The sequence below is a fragment of the Callithrix jacchus genome, chromosome 4 (genome assembly GCF_049354715.1).
Source record: "Callithrix jacchus isolate 240 chromosome 4, calJac240_pri, whole genome shotgun sequence".
Lineage (NCBI taxonomy): Eukaryota > Metazoa > Chordata > Mammalia > Primates > Cebidae > Callithrix > Callithrix jacchus.
Window position 1 is genome coordinate 10,467,287 of NC_133505.1, and position 22,670 is coordinate 10,489,956.

General features: G+C 42.8%; 1 long non-coding RNA gene across 1 annotated transcript in view; it reads left to right on the forward strand.

Annotated features, from left to right (window-relative positions):
* The first annotated feature begins 557 nt into the window (after positions 1-557).
* LOC144582016 (uncharacterized) overlaps positions 558-22,670 on the forward strand; it is a 103,835-nt gene continuing 81,722 nt past the window's right edge. Inside the window, exon 1 of the long non-coding RNA XR_013533667.1 lies at positions 558-916. This is a non-coding gene — a long non-coding RNA (uncharacterized LOC144582016). The remainder of the gene's footprint in view (positions 917-22,670) is intronic.

A 22,670-nucleotide genomic window follows, 5' to 3' on the forward strand; every position in this document is an offset into this window, starting at 1 on the left:
TTGCACTGAGCTGATACGGTGACACTGCACTCCAGCCTGGGCGACAGAGTGAGACTCCATCTCAAAAAACAAACAAAAAAACAGAAATGGAGGAGAGTAGTAAGAGTAGAGAAAGCCACGATGGGTATCTCTCACCAACACCGTCTATATAGCACTGCTTGGGTCAGAGCACCTTTAAGCCCAAGTCTGCATCCGGCAGCACTTCCTTCTTCAAGAATAAACTGAAGAAAGACTTCTGGTTCCTACTGTGTGCCAAGCCCCCATATTTTGCAGTGGGGCTGCTGCGGGAGCATGTGTCGTCTTGGTCATTTACCATCCACTCCACCTTTATTTGTTAGGAGCTCTTACGTTTGTTTTAGGGAGCCACGCCCACCCACCCCTGCTCAGTGGGCGTGGCTTAGAAGGCTCCACCCCCAGCTCCAGGCCGAGCATGTGACTGAAGGCTGGCCAGTCACGGTGCTGAATTCTGCTTGCTAGTGATTCAGGTAGTAAACGAATCACTCAGTTTCCTCCAATAGCAATGAACCAAGGACTTACGTGGTAAGTACCAGCGAGATCTTTTCCTCCTGAGGTTACTAACGGAGAGGATGACGTGAGCCTGGAATGGCCAGAAGCCACCACATAGTGCCTAAAATAAACCCACACTGCGGGAGGCAGAGCTAAGACAGAGAAAAATGGAATTCTGAGGATATTATTAGAGCCGCTAGATCCAGGCTGGATCAATCCGGCCCTTAGCCCTGAACTCTTCAATTACATGGGCCAGTAGATTTTCTCCTCCCACCCCAGCTTCTTGGCTGAAGCCAGTTTGAATTAGTTTTTGTCTTTTGCCACCAACACTGAAAGAGTTTTGATATAGAGACAGATGAAAAGACAGCATTCCTGATCCTGAGGCGGCAGACAAGTAAACTCAAGTGTGGTAAGTGTGAATGTGTAGATATGTTCCCAGTGCGGTGCAGGCAGAGCAGAGGGAGAGGCTAATTCTGTCTGGGGGAGGAAGTGCCTTCATTCTGGGAGGGCATCAGTTGGTGCCTAGCCTATACTCCTACTGACCATAAGACATACACAATCTCTCTTCCTCACATGCCTCAAACTAATTAGTTCTAGGAGGATCCAGTGGTCTGGAAAAAATTTCTGGCAACTTCCTCTCTTCTCCAATTTCTCCTAGACTGTGCATTTCCATTAACTGGCAGATACTGCTGAACACCGCACAGTCTTAGTCAAAGACTGAGCAGGTGACAATGGTAAGAGTAAATGTTTTTCTCTCTTTAGAGAAGGAGTAATTGGCATTAAGCCCTCTCCGCAGCAAGAATAGGTCATGTAAATGACAAAAATAGCGAAGGCAAATATTCTTATTGCACTGTCAAGTATTTCTTATGGCTGGATATACTCTCCAGAAAGATCTACTGAAAAGAACTAAATTCATAGGTTCCTAATAGCTCCGCTGCCCTCCTCCAAGCTGGACAGCCTGCTTCAGCTTTCAGCAACTGCTGAGTGACTGCTGTGGTTATGCTCTGCATTTGCAAGGTTTATTTGGTAAAGACTGGCATGGGTATGGTGGTGGTGGGGCACCTGTAATCCCAGCTACTTGGGAGGCTGAAGCAGGAGAATCACTTGAACCTGGGAGGCAGAGGTTGTAATGAGCCAAGATGATGCCACTGTACTCCAGCCTGGCTGTCAGAGCAAGACTCTGTCAAAAAAAAGACTGGCAATATTCTCTAGGACACAGTGTCTTTAGTTGCAGACTGACATGGGGGAGGCAGAATAATGAAGTGGAAAGAACACAGCCTTAGATTCAGATGGATCTATTTTGATTTCTTACAGCACCCAATCAAGATAATTCACTTCTCTAAGCTTTGATCTCTTTGTTTATAAAATGAAGGTAACAGTACTTTGCTCCCAGGGTTTCTGTCAAAAGTAAATAAGATCAAGTGTCCAGAACATTGCTGGTCATATTCTATATTCATTATAAAATGAGGGAATGAATAAGTGTATACATTCTATTTTACTTCTGTCCTTAGGGGAAAAAAAATCAAGGTTTTAGACATATTTAGCCAGACCTCCACTGCCCCTTCTCCAAACTCTGTGTACCCCAGCTTACTCTGTTCTGTCCTCAAAATGTGAGGGATAGGGTTCTTAACTGCATTTATAAAGTAACAGAAAAACCAGTGAGCCATGTGTCCAGCTGGGATCTGAGCGGGGAGGGCAGATTAGAGTGACAGCTGGCCTGGGAGAGAAAACCTCTCTGAAAGAGTGCTCACGCCTGTAATCCCAGCATTTTGGGAGGCTGAGGTGGGCAGATCACAAGGTCAGGAGTTTGAGACCATCCTGGACAACATGGTGAAACCCCATCTCTACTAAAAGTATAAAAATTAGCTGGGCATGGTGGCTTGTGCCTGTAATCCCAGCTACTCAGGAGGCTGAGGCAGAAGAATTGCTTGAACTGGAACTGAGAGGTGGAAGTTGCAGCGAGCCAAGATCATGCCACTGCACAGCAGCCTGGGCTACAGAGTTAGACTCCATCTCAAAAAAAAAAAAGTAATGGCAAAAACCGCAATTCCTTTTGCACCAGGCTTCTAACTTCCCATGAGGGGACCTAGCTGCACAGAAGTCTGGGAAATGCAGTTTTTAGCTTTCAAGATTCTATTACATAGGAAGTGGGTTAGAATGAATGTTGAGTAAACCAGTCTGCAATATTGGCCCAGTATTTAATTTTTCTGAGACAGGATCTCATTCTTATCACCTAATTTATCAGGCTAAAGGGGAGTGGTGCACTCACAGCTCACTGTAGCCTTGACTCCCAGGCTCAGATGATCCTCCTATCACAGCCTCCTGAGTAGCCAGGACTACAGCTGCATGCTACCACAATCAACTAATTTTATATATTTATATACATTTGACATTTTCAGTAACTACACATTTGTTCTTTTTTTTCTTTGATACCGAGTTTCGCTCTTATTGCCCAGCCTGGAGTGCAATCTTGGCTCACCGCAACCTCTACCTCCTGGATTCAAGCAATTCTCCTGCCTCAGCCTCCCAAGTAGCTGGGACTACAGGCATGTGCCACCACGCCCAGTTGATTTTGTATTTTTTAGTAGGGACAAGTTTCTCCATGGTTGTCAGACTGGTCTTGAACTCCTGACCTTAGGTGATCTGCCCACCTTGGCCTCCCAAAGTGTTTGGATTATAGGCATGAGCCACTGCGCCCAGCTACGCATTTATTCTTTATAAATTCACTCACTCATTCATTCATTCATCTAGTCATTCATCAAGTGTCAGGCAGCATTCTAGGTGCTATGCATAAAAGATGATGGAATTAAGGTCTGCGTGGGAGGCGGAATTTCAGAAGATGTGGGCCAGTAGGAAAGCTGATTGTGGAGTACTGCAGGGTGCTGACAGTCACTTCTCATGGCCAATCTGTTATTTCCGTGGAAGACTGCAGTCTCCATGTGGTCAGATCTCCCCCCACAGTCAAGCAAAGCCAGAGTCTGAAATTTCATGCGGACTCTTTTTTTAGTAACACAGATTTTATTTATCTGTAGAGACAGGGTCTTGCTATGTTTCCCAGGCTGCTCTCAAACCCCTGGCCTTGAGTGACCCTCCCACCTTAGCCTCCCAAAGTGTTAGAATTACATGAACTCTTCACATGCTTAAAATCCCAAATGAGGGGCATTCTACAGACACCTGACCAATACTCCCCAAGACAGTCTCAATCATCAAATCCAAGGTAAGACTGAGAAACTGTGATGACGAAGAAGAGCCGAAGGAGACACATCAACTAAATGGAATGTGGTGTCCTAGATGGGATCCTGGAGCAGAAAAGATCATCAGGGAAGAACTGAGGAAGTCGGAGTAAAGTATGACATCTGTTAATAATAATGTATAAATACAAGTTCAGGCCAGGCGCGGTGGCTCATACCTGGAATCCCAGCACTTTGGGAGGCCAAGGCGGGTGGATCACAAGGTCAGGAGTTCAAGACTAGCCTGGTCAAGATGGTGAAACCCCATCTCTACTAAAAATACAACAATTAGCTGGGTGAGGTGGCGGGCACCTGTAATCCCAGCTACTCGAGAGGCTGAGGCAGGAGAATTGCTTGACCTGGGAGGTGGAGGTAGCAGTGAGCTGAGATTGTACCACTGCACTCCAGCCTGAGAGACAGAGCAAGACTCTGTCTGAAAAAAAAAATTATATATATATATATATGTATATATGTTCATTCATTAATTGTGACAAATGTACTGTATTAATGTTAGATGTTAATAAGAGGGAATCTGAATGTGGGTTATATGGAAACACTCTGTATTGTCTTTGCAATAATTGTGTAATCTAAAACTGTTCTAAAGTAAAAAGCTTACTCAAAGCAAATACTGACATCTAGGACCCTTCCCAGGCAGGTTGACGACCAGTCGTTAAGGGGGCGGGACTCAGACCCTGACATGTTTCGGAGAATGTTCCGGGTGGTTCTTGTGTGCAGTTGGGGTTGAGGATCAGTGCTTTACATTTGGCAACTAACTCATGTATCTTAAAAACACTGTGATGGTAAAACAAAACATCTGTGGGGCCATATGCAGCCTGTCGCCATCAGTTTGGGAATTCTGCTCTATGCTTTCAAGAAAATGATGATACAGTTAGGGAGGAACACATTTCATCAAATATACAGGCAGAGACTGCAACTTCTATCGCCTATGCGGAGTCCCCACAAACGAGCAGTTGTTCCAGCGGAAGAGGAAAATGTGGTGGTGGTCTTGAGCAATTGAGATGGTGTTCCTGGGGCACCTCCCGACGTATTTTCCCGTTGCTCACCTATTTTCTTTCCCTGTACCTTGCTGGCTGTCACTGCCCCGCAGACAGGAAGTAAATGCAATCTCGTGAAAGAGAAGGATTGATCAGGCTTGCTTCTCAAAGGGTGGCCATTGGCCAGGCTGGTTGGCATCACCAGGGAGCTTGTTAGAAATGCAGACTCTCAGGCCACATTCCAGAATGATTGAATTGGAGTCTGCATTTTAATAGGATCCTCAGTCGATTTATATTCACTGATGTAGAGGGCTCTTGTAAATCAGGAAGGGAATTAGAAATCCATTCCAGCGCTAACAGAAGGCACCCAGGAGAGAGGAGAAAAAGGGCAGGAGTTTATTGATGAATGTGGGACTCCCCCTTCAGAATTGAGGAGGGTGTAGGAACACCCAAGTAGTTTTGTGGCAATGCAGAATATTGGGGTAGATTCCTGCTTCTTTGAGGCATTATTTGGGGGTAAGTCATCACATCACCACATCCCATGTGACACAGGAACAGTAGAATAGCACTGGCAGAGGACAAATCTAAATATAGGGGTGTGAGACAGTGCACCAGGTGCCTACAGCCTGCACTCAGCACTGAAGACACCCAGAAGCTCCAGCAGCCTCAGTGCAGGGCTTCAGAGAGTGGAAGGATGGGGACCAGAAAAGCCTCCTGGGCAGATGGCTCCAGAATATGGGACTTCTCAACCAGGGAGGCCACAGGTCTTGCATTTCTGTAGCTGACATCATCACAATGGTTAAAACGATCCAAGCTGGGCAAACCACATCTCAGCAGCTACCACTTCAGGATTTCCAGAAACCTACTAAGGCAAATAACATGTCAGCACGCCCGGGGAGGGATCTGAAGCATGTCACCTCACTGAAATGAAGAGGTGTCTTTTTCTGCATCCAGGTGCCATCTTGGGACACATTGAAGTGCATGAGTTCCTTTGAAAAGAAAAACATTGGCCGGGAGCCATGGCTCATGCTTGTAATCCCAGCACTTTGGGAGGCCGAGGTGGGCAGACCACTTGAGGTCAGGAATTCGAAACCAAGCTGGCCAATAGAGTGAAACCCATCTCTACTAAAAACAAAAATTAGCCGGGGGTGGTGGAGTGGTGGCTAGTGCCTCTCAGCTACTCGGGAGGCTGAGGCAGGAGAATCGCTTGAACCTGGGAGGCCAAGGTTGCAGTGAGCCGAGATCGTGCCACTATACTCCAGCCTGGGGACTCCGTATAAAAAAAGAAAGAAAAGAAAGGAAAGTTCATGAAATATTGTTTCATGAAATGTTGGATCTTCCATTCTCAGGAGGAGTTTCTCTGTCTTCGTTAAAGTAACAGTTTTAAAGCTAAAGAGACAGAATTACATTTAATGGACAAGTTGGGTTGCTCCCACTCCACTACCCCTATTATTAGCAGAAATTATATGATAGAAAATAAATAAAGTCATACATTTTTGCGTACCTTAGGAGGGGCATATGAAGACTGAGTTAAGGTTAAAAGATGAGAAGTCTTTGTCAGGAAGACAGGAAGTCCAGGGAAGGACAGTCTAGGCAGGGCACAGGACTGTAAAGAGTCCATCGTGCTCTTTACAACCCTGTGCCCTGCCTAGACTGTCCTGTGAACAGTGCAGATGGTTACTGAATGGAGAGTGTGAGAGTGGAGAAACAAACTGGTAGGTAGGGTCAGGTCTTGGAGGGCTTTGGACGCCATGCCGTTTGGATTTTAACTTATAGGCAATTGTGGAGAGGGGGAGGAGGAGGTTTGAATTTCAGAATTAGCACTGTGGCATCACTGTGGAAGACGAGTTGTAGGAGGGTGACATTAGAGGCAGAGACACGTTAGGAAGGTAATACACGGGGAGGGGCTGGAATGAGGTAGAGGAAGAAGTCCTGGGTTTCTCTGCTGGGTTACTGTTTGGATGGTGCTGTTATTTGCCGAGTCAGGGAATGTAAGAGACAGGAGAGAATTCACGTGACGCTTACAATTATCTGGCTCAGGCATCACTGACTGTTGAGCATTTGCATGTGTGTGGCTGCTGTTTCTAATATCTTGCTATTACAATGTCACCATGAACATTCTTGTATGAATTATTTTTAAAATTTGGAATTTCGGGGGGAATGGGATAATTTATATATCTAAAATATTTTTATTTTGTCAACTTGAGAAATCATCTTATACTGTTCTTTAGTTTATTTTATCTGTTTCAGACCCAGTCTCACCCTGTCACCCAGGCTGGAGTATAGTGGTATGATCTTGGCTCAGTGCAGCCTTGACCTCCTGGGCCCAAGTGATACTCCCATCTCAGCCTCCTGAGTAGCTCGGACTGCAGGCATGCACCACCATGCTCAGTTAATTTTTTTTGTGTGGAGACAGGATCTCCCTATGTTGTCCAGGCTGCTCTCAAACCCCTGGGCTCAAGCGATTCTCCCACCTCAGACTCCCAAAGTACTGGGAATGATAGGTGTGAGCCATCATGCCTGGCTTCATAATGCTTTCAAATCTTGTCTGGCTGCTTTCTGGAAAGGCTTTACCGACTTTATAGCTTACCAACTATTGTTAGTACACTTACCTGTAGACAGTCCCAACTGTATAAAATTATACAGGTTTATTTTTTAAATAACTGTATGAGATATACAGATTTTGTATAATTGTATAAAAATATCAGACTTTTATAATATGAATCCACTTTAGCTTGTTAAAAGGTTAATCGAAACAAACAATAAAATTTTAGAGTTTAATTGAGCAAATGGTAATTCATGAATTGGAAGGCTCCAAAGCAAAAGAGGTTTTGGGGCTCTGTCGAAGAAGTGTCAAGAACAGACTTTTATAGAGTGAATTTGGAAGTAAGACAAAGAAATTATTTGGTCACAGTTACAAAGTTGCTTTATTTCGGCTATCCCTCTGGAAAGTCTCTAGTTAGATAATTTAATTTTGCTGGCTGCTTCTGATTGGTTGAGCTTAAGTTCTGTTTTTGTTTGGCTTAGGTATTTGTAACACCTTGCTCAAGTTTGGCTTCTGTCAACAAATCAAGCAAGGCTTAAGTCATTCGTGGGGCTAATGGCGTTGTCTGCGTTGTCTGCTCGGGGATTCTTCAGGTCCGGTCTCCATTTCAATTGACTGCAGCAGCCTAATTTAAAAGGTGGAACCTAAGGGTATTTATTTCTTTATTTCTTTACAGACAGGGTCTTGTCGTGTCACTAGGCTGGAGTGCAGTGGTGTGATCATGGCTCACTGCAGCCTTGACCTCCTGGGCTAAAGTGATCATCACACCTCAGCCTCTCGAGTAGCCGGAACCACAGGTACCCACCACCACACCTGGCTCATTTAAAAAAGAATTTTATAGAGACAGGGTCTTCCTATGTTTCCCAGCTGTTCTCCAACCCCTGGGCTCAAGCAGTCCTCCCACCTCAGCCTCTCGAGTAGCTGGGACTAGAGGTACACCACCGTGCCTGGCTGATATTAATTTTTGTCAAAACAGGGGTCTCACTATGTTGTCCAGGCTGGTCTTAAACTACTGGTCTCAATCAATCCTCCTGTCTTGGCCTCCTAAAGTATTGAGATTACAGGTGTGAGCCCCAACACGGAGACTGAACATTTCCAATGTTCTATGCTAAGTATAATAGTTACTATCGGTTTTAAATATATACTCTTTATCATATTAAGAAAGAAGAATTCTTAGGGTTTTAATCAAGAAAATATTTTGTATCTAATCAAATACTTTTTTGTACCTGCCTATATAATTATATGATTTTTACTCCGCCTTGTTAATAAGATGAATTATCTTGATAATGTTTTATGTGTTATATCAACCTTGCATTCTTGGCATAAACTTTCCTTCATCATCGGTAACTATTTATTTATTTATTTATTTATTTATTTTTGAGACAGAGTCTCACTCTGTCGCCCAGGCTGGAGTGCAGTGTGCAATCTTGGCTCACTGCAACCTCCACTTCCCTAGTTCAAGCAGTTCTCCTGCCTCATCCTCCCAAGTAGCTGGGATTACAGGCGCATGCCACCAAGTCTGGCTAATTTTTTCGTATTTTTAGTGGAGATGAGGTTTTGCTATGTTGGCCAGACTGGTCTCGAACTTCTGACCTCAGGCAGTCCACCCACGTCAGCTTCCCAAAGTGCTGGGATTACAGGTGTGAGCCACTGTGCCCAGCAGTGACAATTTATTTTTAAGTATTTGGAGTAATTTCGTTTTTTCTTTCTTCCTTCCTTTCTTGGTCGCCCTCTTTTTTAGCCCTCCTAACTCCTTTTCTTCCTTTGCATCTATACTGAATATTGTAATTTTCTCTTTGTGATATTGGTCTAAGGACTGGGAAGTAAATCCATGTTTCATTTATAAAATCAGTTCAGAAACATATTGCCTTTTCAATTTTTTGCAACAATTAACATGTGACATAAATCTTTGTTATTTGAAAGATCTGCAAATTCATCAGGGCCAAGTGCCTTTTTTCTCCTCGTTTCTTTTTTTCTTTTTATTCTATTTATTTAGGTTAGCTTTTCCCTCTAGTATAAAGAATGTATGATAATAAATCATCTCCTGTTAGTTTTTCACTCAAGGGTGAAACAAACTTGGGTAACTGGTGCCTATAGGCTACTTTTTAATGAAGTTCTTAGGAAGTCTCAAGAGATGAGGCAGGAAGCTGAAATCAGTGGGAATAAAGACTGTATTTCTGCTAGCTCTATTCGCTTTTATATTTAATATTTTTGAAAACTCATTCATTTCATTTTAGTTGTAAAGAGTTTTTTTTTTTTTCTCTGTCACCCAGGCTGGAGTGCAGTGTTGCAATCTCAGCTCATGGCAACCTCTGCCCCCTGGGTTCAAGCGATTCTCCTACCTCAGCTGCCCAAGTAGCTGGGACTACAGGCATGCGCAACCACGCCCGGCTAATTTTTGTGTTTTTAGTAGCGATGGGGTTTTGCTCTATGTTGGCCAGGCTGGTCTCTAACACCTGACCTCAAGTGATTCACCTTCCTCGACCTTCCAAAGTGCTGGGATCACTGGCGTGAGCCACTGTGCCTGGCCAGTTATAAAGAGTTTTGACATACAATTGAAAAAATATTTCTCCATTTTAGTGAAATAAAAAAATTTTGGTTTGAATTATAGCTTTTTCTTATACTGAATATTAATAATTTAGGTTTTCCTTTAATTTCAATGATTAAAAAGTTGTCAAAGAACCTTCTGTTACTGATTCTATAGGTTTTTTCATACTTTTTTTATGCTTGCTTTATTAGTTCTCCATTTCCTGCTTTTTTGATGCCTTTCTTCCTTTCTAAAAAGCAGAAACTGGATCCCTTTCTGACACCTTACACTAAAATTAACTCCAGATGAATTAAAGACTTAAACATAAGACTTGGCACCATAAAAACCCTAGAAGAAAATCTAAGCAAAACCATTCAGGACATAGGAGTAGGCAAGGACTTCATGACCAAAACACCAAAAGCGTTGGCAACAAAAGCCAAAATAGACAAATGGGACCTAATCAAACTCCACAGCTTCTGCACGGCAAAAGAAACAGTCACTAGAGTGAATCGGCAACCAACAGAATGGGAAAAAATTTTTGTAGTTTACCCATCTGACAGAGGGCTGATATCCAGAATTTACAGAGAACTCAAACAGATTTACAGGAAAAAAACAAACAAGCCCATTCAAAAATGGGCAAAGGATATGAACAGACACTTTACAAAAGAAGACATACATGAGGCCAAAAACATGTGAAAAAATGCTCATCATCACTGGTCATCAGAGAGATGCAAATCAAAACCACATTGAGATACCATCTCACGCCAGTTAGAATGGTGATCATTAAAAAATCTGGAGACAACAGATGCTGGAGAGGATGTGGAGAAATAGGAACACTTTGACACTGTTGGTGGGAGTGTAAATTAGTTCAACCATTGTGGAAGACAGTGTGGCGATTCCTCAAGGCCTTAGAAATAGAAATTCAATTTGACCCAACAATCCCATTACTGGGTATATATCCAAAGGACTATAAATCGTTCTAGTATAAGGACACATGCACACGAATGTTCATTGCGGCACTGTTTACAATAGCAAAGACTTGGAACCAACCCAAATGCCCATTGATGATAGACTGGATTGGGAAAATGTGGCACATATACACCATGGAATATTATGCAGCAATCAAAAATGATGAGTTTGTGTCGTTTGTAGGGACATGGATGAATCTGGAGAACATCATTCTCAGCAAACTGACACAAGAACAGAAAATGAAATACCGCATATTCTCACTCATAGGCGGGTGATGAAAAATGAGAACACATGGACACAGGGAAGGGAGTACTGAACACTGGGGTCTATTGGGGGGAATAGGGGAGGGCCAGCAGGTGGGGGGGAGCTGGGGAGGGATAGCCTGGGGAGAAATGCCAAATGTGGGTGAAGGTGAGGAAGGCAGCAAAACACACTGCTATGTGTGTACCTATGCAACTGTCTTGCATGTTCTGCACATGTATCCCAAAACCTAAAATGCAATAAAAAAGAAAAAAAAAACCTAGAAAAAAAATAAAAATAAATAAATAAATAGGAGATAGGTGGGTATAATGGCTCAAGCCTGTAGTCCCAGCACTTTGGGAGGCTGAGGGGGGCAGATGCCTGAGGTTAGGAGTTTGAGACCAGCCTGGCCAACACGGCAAAACTGTGTCTCTACAAAAATACAAAAATTAGTTGGGCGTGTTGGCACGTGCCTGTAGTCCCAGCTACTTGGGAGGCTGAGGCAGGAGAATCACTTGAACCTGGGAGGCGGTGGTTGCAGTGAGCTGCGATGGCGCCACTGTACTCCAGCCTGGATAACAGAGCAAGACTGTGTCTCAAAAAAAAAAACAACAAAAAAAAACCCAAACCAAAAAAGGAGATAATTTAGAAAATTCAGAAAGTAAGAAAAATCGTGGCTCACTTCTACAACCCAAAGATGACGTGCTCATTTGGATACATTTCCTTGTATATTGCTTCAATGATTATGCATAAGCCATACACATAACTTTACATATTGTTGATCAATGTGTGTGCATTATATAATACGACCATATATGTTTTAGAATATATCCAGGTTATGTTGTAGATTTCTTCTCTAATGTAGGTTACTATGTAGGAGATTCGTTTAAAATTTTAAAGAATTTTATACTGTTTTTTAATCTCAAATTGTATCCATTTTATTTTGGGAATATAGTATAGAGAATCTGTCTTTTTTTTCTTTATATGTAGAAATTTTTGTGCTTTATTCGATGCTTTTGATGACACATTCATGGAAAAAGTATATTAGCTTCTGATATGATTCTATCATGCATTCTATCAAATACATGACTGCTGATTCGACCTGTTTTATTACACTCATCGACTCTGCGCTTTCTTCATCAAATTTGAATACTCCTGATTTGTTATATGAAACACTGACATTTCAAATTATCATTCTGTTTCTGCCTATTTTTTCCCCCTTTTATGATGTTCTGGTATTCTCAGACCCTTGTTTATTATACCTTTAATGATTACATAATGGTTTTATTTATTCTACTTTGAAATCACATAATGCGATAGTGACTGTTACTTTTTGATGGTCCAGCAGGCAGGCTTTGCCATCCCATCCTCAGTGTTTCCCCTAAGCACGTTCCTGGGCATTCGTTTTCTGGGTCTCCTGTAACCAAGTGCCACAGGCTGCGTGGCTTAAAGAAATGGATTGTCTCACAGTTGCCTTGCAAGTCCGAACAGGGTGGGTTCCGTCTGAGAGGGAAGGATCTGTTGCAGGCATCTCTCCTAGGCTTGTGGATGTCTATTTTCTTGACAGTTCTTCCTTCTGGGCCGGTGTCCGTGTCCAAATTTCCCCTCTTTGTAAGGATGCCATTCGTTTTGGAACGCAGCCTGCTCTCATGACCTCATTTGACTTGATTACCTCTGTAAAGACCTGTTTCCAAGTAAGGTTTTATTCTGAGGTACTGGGGTTAGGATTTCAAGATATGAATTTTGAGGGGCTCCCAATCAATCCATAACAGCATATTAATAGTTAACTTGAATGAATTCTGCAATTATATATGTTTGAGAAGCATCCGTTTAAAATATTTCCATGAGTTTATTTATTTTCAAGGCTTTTCAGATTCTTAATGCTCTAGTGCTCTCCAGCGATTCTCATGGGACTCTGGAAGGGCATTTCATTGGGCAGGAGGCTGGCAGATGACCAATGGAAACTACTGCCTTCACATTTGCTTTGCTTGTCTCTTTAGGTTTTAAGTATTTTAATAACAATTTTTAAAGTCAAACATCCGGTATATGATGTTTTGCGGTGGGATATTCAGTTTCATTTCATTCAGCTTGACAGATCTGTAATAAGCACCCAATGTGCGTTAGCTCTGATGCATGAGCTAGTCAGCTTTTTTTGCATCTCCTTGTAAGCGGTATCTCTGTGTTTGCTTTCCTTTTTTCCTTCATTCATGGGGTTTTTTAAGTCTGCATTAAGTTCTTGGTTTTCTTGTGAGATGATGATGATCTTAACTAATTTGTTTACTTTTCTAACATTTTAAGACATTTCTTATCTAAGCAAAGTGTTTTCTGTTTACTCCTACGAGTTTCTCATGAGAACGGGTGAATTTTCTCTCCTACTGGGGGTGATAAGGAGCCAAAAGATTTTCTGTGACTCAGGGGCAGAATCACAGGCAGAGTCGTCTGTCAGCGGTGTGTGGGAATGTGTGTGTGCGCACGTGTGCATGTGTGCATGCCTGTGTGTGGGAATGTGTGCTCACTCACGTGACTGTGTATGTTTGTTGTTTCAAGAAAGCCATTGGTTCCCTGTTCAGGTTCCCTTTACCAGACCTGGTGAACCTATCTCCCAGCTGCTGTGAGATTTTCCTGGTTATGACCCATAGCTGCCCCTGACCCGCAGCATTGCCTTCTGTGTGAGGCTGCCTTCTCCTAGAAGTTACGCCACCCAGCAGCCCCCAGGCAATAACCAATTGATAGGGTACAAAGGGCTGGTCCCTTGCCTCAAAATGTATAGACTCTGTAGTGCAGTCTGACTCCAGGGCTCTATCTCAGACCACATCCTTGTTCAGATTTTCCCTCCTGCCCTGTCCTGCTTCCCCCACTCCCCTTCCCTTGGTGCGCTTCCACCACAATTACTTGCGTGGGAATCTCCATCTCAGGTGTTACTTCTAAGGAACCTATCCTTAGACAAAAGCTAAACACCATGTAAAAACCATGGATCTATTCAGCTGTGTTGTGATTTATGTACCCGTGTGACTGGAATCCCCGGTGGCTCTGAAGAGAAAGTTAGAATTTGTCTTCAGTTACTTTCTTGCTGTCTTCTGAGAAAGATCCCACTAGAGACCATTTTTCATCAGCAGATACAGGGTTAATTACCCACCCATCATTTGGAAGAAGCTCCAGACCAGAGGACAAAATCCAACTGCAGATGCTTTAGACTCTGAGATGAAATATTTGCTACATGTCTTGTGAATGCCTTCTCTGGGGAGTATAATTAATCGTTTTCATTTATTTGGTTTAAAAAAATTTTTTTTTGTTTGCTTTCTTTGATGGGAATTGAAGACCTGAGGTTGGGAGGCCTTAGACTCAGGAGGGAAGGAGAACATGGAAGAGGAAATATACCAATAAGAGGAGCATGGCTGGAGGTGGGTGAGGAGAGATGGAAAGAGCTTTCTGTCTCCAGCTGGATATTGCAGGAGACTCAACATGTTCAAAATGGAATAATCTGGTCCCTAGATTATTCTGCTCTTCTTCCCTAGTTAGATAAATGGCACGGCCATCCATTCTCTCCTTATCTCCTCCCAGGCTGTTTCCTTGCTCCTCTCACCCCATTCTTCCCCATACCCTTCTCTCCTCCCCACAAGCCAATCTAATTATTTTGTCACTTGCACCTTCTAAATATTTCTCAAATCCATTCATTTTTTGGCCAGTATGTGGTTTTCTCATCATTTTATCCATTTTATTTTTGAGATGGAGTCTTGTTCTGTCAGTCAGACTGGAGTGTAGTGGCAGGATCTCACCTCACTGCAACCTCCACCTCCCGGGTTCAAGCATTCTCCTGCCTCAGCCTCCCAAATAGCTGGGACTATGGTCACACACCACTGCTCCTGGCTAATTTTTGTATTTTTGGTAGAGATGGGATTTCACCATCTTGGCCAGGCTGGTCTTGAACTCCTGACCTTAGGCGACTCACCTGCCTCGGCCTCCCAAAGTTCTGGGATTACAGGCATGAGCCACTGAGCCCGGCCTTTCTCACCATTTTAAATCTTCATCTTCACATTCTCCTCATAAATTCACGCTTTCCTCAATTGCAACATGTTCTTTTCATTCAACACACATGCAGTTCTCCCTTCCTGCCATGTCTTTGTTCCCACCGCTGTTCCTTCACGCAGCTAACTCCCACTCGGCAGGTGTCCGCCTTTCCTGCCACCCCCCTTGTTAGGCATGCTTGTCCTGTGTCCCAGAGCCTGAGGACCTTCACAGCCTGATGTCCTTCACAGCCATCATCACATTCCATTCTTTGCAATCTGTCTTCACTAGAAAAGCCAGGAAGTGAGAAATCTTTCCTTCTCTCCACCATACTCCAGTGCCAGGGCTACACGCTGACCCATTGTGCAAACCAGAAGAAGGCCTTTCTGCAGGCAGGTGTGTCACAAAATGTTTCCACCTCTGTATTTGGTGGCAGCCACATGCCAGGATATTTGAGTGCAGGCTGGATTTCAGCTCTCATTTGCCCCTCTTGGGCAGGTGCTTTTGTGCAAAGCACAAAATATGAGGTGGCTCTGAAAAGCAGAAGCCAGTGGGACCAATGAAAAGAAGATATCCACAAGGAGATTTGGTTTAGTCCCTGACATGTATGTAAAAGGATATTTTATCATCCTCCTACAATGAGATGGATGTCCAGAGAAATGGTAAAATCCTTCAGAATAAGCAAAAGAAATGTAGAAGTAAGAAAGCTGGGTGTGGCCAATTCACACACCTAATAGGACTATCTCGGCATTGTGTTATAGCATAATTGGTAAGATTTGTTTTCTTAGTAATAAGTTGTACACAAAATAATGAGGCATCTTAAAATCTACAGCATTCTAGACTTGATAATATGTGGTATAAACAGCATTTAGGGATTATATGCAGCTGCATGTAAGAGAACCTGAATAAAGGAACATAACTAAATACAGCTTATTTTTCTCATGTTCCAAGAAGCATAGAGACAGGAGGTCCCAGGCTGGTCTAGGAGCTCCATGATGTCATCAGTCATGGTTTCTGTCAATCACCTGGGTTTCTTCAAATTTTCTTCTCTGCCATTCTTAGCACTTGGCTTTCTTCAGCTTGGTTCTCTCGTGCTCTTAAGAGTGGATATAAAATTAGCAACTAGCAGGGACTGTACACAGTGATTTACATTATAGCCTCTTCTGTTTCATTTCTCTATTATCCTGAAGTTGGATCTTCTTGTTCTTTATTTTTAGTATGCCAAGACTAGAATCTTCAATGTTTTTTTTTCACTTTCTATCTCATCTGTTACCAATTACCTTAATTAAAATGGTTGTTTCTTTACATTTATATTTATACTTATATTTTAGAGCTAACATTTATCGATCATCTACCAGAGCAGGAATTGGCAAATTATGGTTCGTGGGCAAAATCTGACCCACCACCTCCTTCTGTGAGTAGATTTTATTGGAATACAGCCACACCCATTCATTTAAATATTCTCTATGACTGCTTTTGTGCAACAAGGGCAGAGTTGGTCAGTTGTGACAGAGACCATATGGCCTGCAAAACCTAAAATGTTTACTCTTTTAGCCTTTAAAGAAAAATTTGGACCAGGTCTGGTGACCCATGCCTGTAATCCCAGCACTTTGGAAGGCCGAGGCAGGCGGATCACCTGAGGTCAGGGATTCAATACCAGCCTGAACAACATGGAGAAACCCCATCTCTAAAATATAAAAATTAGCCAGTGTGGCGGCACATGCCTGTAATCCCAGCTACTCGGGAGACTGAGGGAGGAGGATTGCTTGAACCTGGGAGGCGGAGGTTGTGGTGAGCTGAGATTGTGCCATTGCAGTCCAGCCTGGGTAACAAGAATGAAACTCCATCTCAAAAAGAAAAAAAAAGGAAGGAAGAAAAGAAAAGATAAAGAAAGGAAAGGAAAGAGAAAAGAAAAGGGAAAGGAAAGAAAAGAAAAGTTTGGTTAAGCATGGTGGTATTTGCTTGTAGTCCTAGCTACTCAGGAGGCTGAAGCAGAATTGCTCCTGTCCAGTCCAGCCTGGGCAGCATAGCGAGACCTTGTTTTTGAGATTGAGAGAGAGAGAGAGAGAGAGAGAGCAATAGAAGTTTGCTGACCCCTATTTTAGAGTCTCACTGAAACTCCAGCAGCCCTGTGACCTATGAATCACAGCACCATTGAAGCTCAGAGAAGTTAAATAATATTCCCAACATACTTAACTAATAAGCTGTGCCTGGATCTGATACCAAGTCAGGATCCTCATCACTATTATGTTATACCGTTTTTATATACGTGATGCCTTATATACATTAAACCTCATAGAAATCCTCTCATTCCTCTTTTGTAGGTGAGGAGACTGAGTCTTACTAACCTGTTCAAAGTCATATAACTGATGAGTGGCAGAGCCAGGATTCGAACCTATGTCACTGCCTTTGAGTACTACATTGTTAAATGTATTACTTCTAAAAGATTTTAAACATCATTTTAAGATAAGGTCTCACAGTGTTGGCCAGGCTGGAGTGCAGTGACTCTTCACAAGTGTCATCGCACACTTTGGTCTCAGGCTCCCGGGCTCAAGCGATCTTCCTGCCTTGCCTCCTGAGCATCTGGGACTGTAGGCGCATGCCACCATCCTCAGCCTTCTCAAAGATCTTTTGAAGTGCAACGAGTTGATCCTAGGTTTAAAAAATTGTCACAAAATTAATACTAAGCCCGATTTCCTTTAGGAGTAAACTTAAGGAGAACTTCCGGCAGGCTTGGTTCGGATTGCTTGACAGATCCGTTTTTGTCTCTCCAGCTCTGGGTTTTTCTAATCCTTAAGGCATGTGAAGGTATCATTTGCCTAACAAAGCAGTCACTGCAGGAACTTGTTAAGCCTGAGCTAATTCACTGCCTTGTAGCATTATCATTCTCCTTATTTTTTTTTCCAGATTAGCAGAAAATAGATGGCCAGATTACTTCCATACAGGTTTACTATGTCATTCCATTGGATTGATTGAAAGCATACAGTTAAAAAAAATGAAACTGAATAAGACTCTTCCTCCTATATCTCTTCTTGACCTTTGAACATGTAAACTAAAAAGTAATTATCATTTTATGATGTCCAAAGATTCTCACTTATCTAAGTACACATAGGATGTATAGAACAAGTAGGTCACCCGCTGGCACCCAAATGCAGTGTTGGGTCGTAATTCCATCTGACTTTGTGGGACAGAACTGCCACCCAAATGGAAGTTAGTAGAGCTAGAGGGACAGCATCAACAGCAGCAATAAGAAAAGAGGCTGTGATAAAGACAGCGAAAAAAAACAGACATTCCCCTTGCCCATTTCTAATGTTGGTCTTGTAGGCTCAGGCAAGTAAAGAGAGACAGACAGTGTCACATGGCTGTGAGATCAATCTTTGATGACATGCCTAATGTGGGAGCTTATCATTATGCTCGTTTCACACCTGGAAGAGCAGAAGCTTCCTTGGAGGGCTCACTAGGGACATAAGAGGAGAGAAGGGCTCACAGCAGGACGGTTAATTGAACTGGTAATGCATTTATGCACCTGCCACCATGTGACAAAACAGCCTCTCAGGTGAAATTGTCCATCCATGACTTCATGTGCCTGGCAGTGCATTCTGTTTACGTGTTGCTCTGTTTTGCTCCCAGTAAGAGTGAGCGGCATAAGCTTGCTTTGCATCATAGACGGGAATATATCTGCCCATTTCTTGTTAGGTGTATTAATAGGAACGATTTTTAGGCTGGGAGTCTGTTCTACAGAGAATGAGAAGGAAATAAACACTGGTGGGACAGGGAGTCCCCTTCTAATTATTATTCCGTACGTCTCCTGTTTACTTCCCAGCTGCCCTGGATCAAGCCTTTGGGAACTCGTAAGTGGCAGGTCAAATTCACACCACGAAGTCTATCTGGGTTTGGAATTGACACCAATAATTCTTGGTGGGCTATTTTTGCAAAGGTGTAAAGTTTGTTTTCTTAAATTACTTTGAACATGCTTCCCATGATTTTTAAAGATACTTTTAACAAGACTCAAAAAGTCTGGCGGGAGGTATGAGTGGAGATGGTGATGATAAGGACTTTTGAAATGAGTTATGACATCAGTCTTAAGTACCCAAACATTGCTACCATAATTGTCATGCTTTTTTTCTTCAAGAGCCACTGAAACAGGACAGATACTTAGCAGGTCGTTATTCTGCTAGCTTCCACATACCACCGAAAAGAATAATTTGCAAGATTCATGGGAGAGTCTAACAATGCACTTAATGAGAGAATAATTTGTTGATGTTTCATTTGTAGTAAGCAGAATAAACAAAGAAATCCATGAAACAAAAACATGGACTAAATCGCTGCAGAGAACACTCGTGTTATAGGAGAGCAATCGAATGCTACTTAGTGGCTACTGGACAGAGACACTGATCTGAAGGAAAGTGACCCAGTAGAGTTCTTCTCTGTCTCACTTAGAAAGTTTTGCCTGTGTGTGGTTACAGTGGCGTGGTACAGGTCAACCAGTTGGGGTTTTCACCACTGCATATATGGACAGCATTTTCTAACTCATATAGTTAACAAAAAAGATGCCTTGATTTAGGAAAGAGCTGATAGCGGGAAGTGGATAAATAAAACATGCACAATTGGATTTGTTTTTACTTTGTTATTTTTAAGTGCTAGAGTAATCACATTGTCCCACAGGAGGGAGACTACAGAGGCCTCCTCATGAAGGCAGGCTGGGTCAAGCCATGCTTGGCGCAGGTACTGGCACTTGATGTCTCCCAGCAGCCTGGCACTGATGCCTGAAGTAGTGCCACTGGGTTCTTTCTTTTGGATTTAGAGTGGTTATTAAAAAGCTAGTGCCCAGATGGTATAAAACCTTAAGCCTAGGCTAGCTTGCTCATGAGAGGCCACTTTCCCTAATGTGACAGATGATTGGCTGGAGAGACGTGTACAGGCTCTCCAGGGGGTGGTTCTGGGCAGTCAGGGAATCACAATGTGGCAGCAGGGAGAAGAGGAAGCTCTGAGCGTGCTTAGGGCATGTTCTAGTGTAGCCAGAAAGAGCTGATTTCACCTGTTTCACAGTGGGCTAGTGGTGAGTTTAAGAAGGATGACAAAATATTGTTCAGACATCTGCCCAGCTGTGTCCGGCAAAGTTATTGAGCCAAGCAAATGTCTATGGATTTCCAAGGCCAACTATGAAGGTTATTTGTAAAACTGAAGCAGGGTAGAGGATACAAAGGATGTGAGAAACAACCCATTGTTGGTAAGAACTTCACTTTGAAATTGACTAATATTGTCAATCAGGGAGTGTTGGCCCCATTGTGGTAGAACAGATCAAACCGTGATCTTTGCAGGATGATGGTTGCAGGGAAAGCCAGCAGATGGTTTATAGTGAGCTGGCCAAGGCACTAATAGCAACAGAGCCCAGTGCTTGCAATGGCTTAGTCAGCTGAAGCTGACTGCACAGACGAGGAAGTGGGTTGTTCCAAGGTTGTGTAAGGACAAGAGCGGCACCCGGGTCCTGGCTGGGCAAAGCAGATTTTCCCTAAGCTCCTCAGCACTTGGTCATGTGGGCACAGCCCTCTAGAGCTTCATAAACTCTCTAAGAATGTCCCTAACAGTTTTTATAATTTCATGCTCCTAGGCTATTATCTCAAATCTTCTGGTGATATTCAGAGCTTACCAAATTAGAAAAGTTTCCATGTGTGTGGAAGTTGTCTTCTGATACCAACTCTCTAGGTTTCTTTTTTTTTTTTTTTCCATCCTTGATTGTGGCAGTGTAAAAGAGACAAACTGGACCTATTAAGGAAACCTAGCCAGGCGCAGTGCATCGTGCCTCTAATCCCAGCACTTTGGGAGGCTCAGAAGTTCAAGACCAGCCTTGGCAACATGGTGAAACCACATCTCTACCAAAAATGCAAAAATTAATCAGGTGTGGTGGTGTGCGCCTGTGGTCCCAGCAACTAGGGAGGCTGAGATGGGAGGATCCCTTGAGCCCAGGAAGTGGAGGTTATAGTGAGCCAAGATTGATTGTATGACTGCACTCCAGCCTGGGCAACAGAGAACCTTACACAGGTAGTTTACAACCAGTGGGGAGGTATTAGGGACTTTAAATAAACATGCACATACACATACTTACATGCTAACACCTGAGGCCAACCCACAAATGTTCTGATAGGCCCAATTCTATCTTCCAACCCTTTCAACTTGATTTATTTCATTAGCATTTTCATTGCAATAATATTTAGCTGCAGGAAACAAAATACATCTACAGTGGCTTAAATGTAAAAAAACACAACAAGAAATCTGCCAGTGAGGAGTTTGTTTAGCAATCAGACACTGTCAGGATCTACAGTGTGTGAGTCCCTTGGCCTTTTCCTTCGTAAATTCAAGATGGCCCCTGAACTCAAGTCATCTTGTCCAGAAGGTAGAAAGGGAACTAGGGGAGACGGCTATGCCAACTTTCAGGCACTTGTCCAGGAGGATTTCCACTATGTCTTCTATTGAGTCACTTGACCTCCTCCTGTTGCAAGGAAGCGCTGCCAGCAGGAAGGACAGGGAGAAGAGGCTGTGAATGCTTCAGGATTAGCCATTCAAAGTATCTGTCACCATTAATTTCTGGAATGAAGAGAAAAATTGCTAGCTCTGGCTGATTAAACATCACAATTGAGATCATGCTTTATTCTGCCGCTAATAGAATATTTTCGTTGCTAAAAGCAATCACTAAAGTTTGATCCTCAGGGACACCCTCTGATAATACTTTTCCATGAAGTAGGAAACTTGTTCGAGACTGGCCTCTGAATGGTATTCAAGTCTAAAAAGCTTTAAACCAAGGTTGAAATGGCCATACTTTTTATTAGGTTGGTGCCAACGTCATTGCGGTTTTGGCTATTTTTTTGGCCATTAAAAGTAATGGCCAAACCTGCAATTATGTTTGCAGCCACCTAATTGTAGTGTGAAATCTGAACACACCTTGGAGATCAAATCTCTTCTCTCCAGCAGTTCCATGACATGTTTCACAGCCAGTCACATTGTGCCGAAAGGTAATAAAGTGAAAAGTCAGTGTTTGGCAGTGGCTTCGCTGAGTGAAACAGCTGGGTCTGCAGGATATCCAGGTAGCCTTGATATTGATGAACTACAGCTCAGTAACAATGAGCAAATTTTTAAAACAACTTTCTACCATTAGAGGGTACGAGTGTATGTTTCTTACATGCATATATTGTGCAGTGATGAAGTCGGGGCTCTTAGGACGCCCATCACTAGAATAGTGAACATTGTGTCCAATAAGTCATTTTTCACACCTTACCCCGTCCTACCCTTCGATCTTTCAGAGTCTCCAGTGTCGTCTGTACGTTCATGTGTCCCCATAGTTTAGTGTCCATTTATAAGTGAGAACATGGGGTATGTTTTGTGTGCATGTGTATTCCAGTACAGCCACTATAATTTGAATTTCGTATAATTCTTTTTATTATTTTTCTATTTCAGGATATTTTTCCTGTATTTTCAGCTTTCAGAGATTTAGTTATGAGGTGCCTTGACATGTATTTCTTTGGTTTTCCTATTTGGGATTTTCTCAGCTTTTTTTGAAAACTGTTTTTAATATTCTATAATATAGAAATTTGATTTATTTTAATATTTGCCTTCTTGTTAGCGCTTGCTCCTAGATTAGTGTCTATCATTGCCGT